Source organism: Saccostrea cucullata, unplaced genomic scaffold (assembly GCF_032062105.1).
Source record: "Saccostrea cucullata isolate Sc308-1 unplaced genomic scaffold, CSIRO_AGI_Scuc_v1 ctg21031, whole genome shotgun sequence".
Lineage (NCBI taxonomy): Eukaryota > Metazoa > Mollusca > Bivalvia > Ostreida > Ostreidae > Saccostrea > Saccostrea cuccullata.
In genome coordinates, this window is record NW_026936187.1 from 5,150 (window position 1) to 7,212 (window position 2,063).

General features: G+C 39.4%; 2 non-coding genes across 2 annotated transcripts; both read right to left on the reverse strand.

Moving 5' to 3' along the window:
* Positions 1-442: 442 nt before the first annotated feature.
* On the reverse strand, positions 443-516 carry Trnat-ggu (transfer RNA threonine (anticodon GGU)). The gene has a single exon. It is a non-coding gene; the product is annotated as a tRNA-Thr (tRNA).
* A 170-nt stretch (positions 517-686) lies between these two features.
* Trnat-ggu (transfer RNA threonine (anticodon GGU)) lies at positions 687-760 on the reverse strand. Its single transcript has one exon. It is a non-coding gene; the product is annotated as a tRNA-Thr (tRNA).
* Between the last annotated feature and the right edge of the window lie 1,303 nt (positions 761-2,063).

The following is a 2,063-nucleotide window of genomic DNA, read 5'->3' on the forward strand; positions in this document are numbered from 1 at the left end:
CTACGTAAGTGCTGTATCTTACCCTGAACAAGGGCACCGCTAAGCGGAGCATCCCTTCGCGACAGTAACTTCAATGGTAATGGCAATGTCTCATAAGAGATAAATTCTCTCAAGGGACGTTAAACATGTAAAAAAAATTTAGAAGAATAATAGAATCATTCATTACTACGAGTGTGGGATAGTGAAATTCCACCGAGGGGACAAGATTCACAGTTTAGGACGAGGCTTTGCCGAGTCCTAGACAGTGAATCTTGGCCCCGAGGTGGAATTTCACTATTCCCACACGAGTATGTAATGAATGATTATTTTTCTCGCATTATTTTATCCAAAACTAGGGCTAATTGTAACGGGAACCGTTACAGATGTTCCCCAAACGCTCCCCAGCTCCCTTTTGTGGCATATTCTCTGTACGCTTCATTGTGTCACAGGTGGTGAAAAGTCAAGTCTCAACCGGGACTCGAACCCAGGGCCTCTGGCGTACCGTGCCAGCGCTCTAACCAACTGAGCTATTGAGACCCGATATATTGACTGACTTTCACGCACCTGTGAACCCGGTGACATATTCCCCCTCTTTGTAGAAATTCGTCCTCGAATTCTACGAGTTAAGGAAATGCTGTGAGGCATGTTCCAAGGAAATAGTGGGTTTTGTACGTTGGGCGCCAAATGTCACAGGTGGTGAAAAGTCAAGTCTCAACCGGGACTCGAACCCAGGGCCTCTGGCGTACCGTGCCAGCGCTCTAACCAACTGAGCTATTGAGACCCGATATATTGACTGACTTTCACGCACCTGTGAACCCGGTGACAATTAAATAAGACAAACACGATGCATTTTAGACTTTAACATTATTTACCCAGAAGTATATCAAGTTTATTCAAATTTCAGCATTGCACGCATGCGCATTTGAATGCATGTGCGTAATGACCATATCATCTTGTCTAAACTATTCGTATATTTTAATATACTAAATATTACAACATTTATTCCATACGTATTTAAAAATATGTTTAATCCAGTGTATTTGTAATTTTACTCATTTCACGTGCACGCACGTGCATGCATGTGCATCATGATTATACACTATTGTAGGAGCCCATAATGTCTATCTATGTTCTGAATCCCATCCTTTTTGGTTGAAAAATAAGGGAATTATAGCCATTTAAAGTTTCAGCCAATCAAATTGCAGCGGACGTGCATGCGCGTGATTTCATGAAAATTATTATATATCATATTGTAGGACATCCTAAAGCATGCCTATGATTTAAATTTCAAAGCATTTCTTCAAAAAACAATAAAGATATTGAAAATTTTGTTTCAGCCAATCAGAGCAAAGCACACATTCATGCACGTGCATGCATGTGCATGATGACCATACCCTTTTGTAGGAGTCCATAATATCTATCTATGTTCTGAATCCCATCCTGTTTGGTTTAAAAACAAGGGAGTTATCGCTATTTAAAGTTTTAGCCAATCAGATTGCAGCGCACGTGCATGCGCGTGCTTTCATGACAATTGTTATATATCATTTTGTAGGACATCCTAAAGTATGCCTATGTTTTAAATTTCAAAGCATTTCGTCAAAAAACAGAAAAGATATTGAGATTTTTGTTTCAGCCAATCAGAGTGAAGCGCACGTGCATGCGAATGAGTTCGTGCTAATTTGACAGTGTCACATTATCTACACTATTAATATATCAATATATAATGAGTTTCAAGTCAATTCATTAAAAAATGTAAAAGTTATAGCTATATTAAGTATATCATTCATTTCACTCATATCACGCGCACGCACGTGCACGCGTATGCGCGCAAAATGACCTTCGTTCCGCACACCTACACTACACACCAATTAACCCTAAAAAGGTTTTAGGTCAGTTGGGTGAACAGTTTCTGAGAACACTTCCGGAAAAAAGTACCGGAGAACAAATAAGAAAAAAAGAATAATAATAATAATAACTAGTGCTAATTGTAACGGGGACCGTTACAGATGTTCCCCAAACGCTCCCCAACTCCCTTTTGGTGCCATATTCCCTATAAGCTTCATTAAATAAAACAAAATCTATGC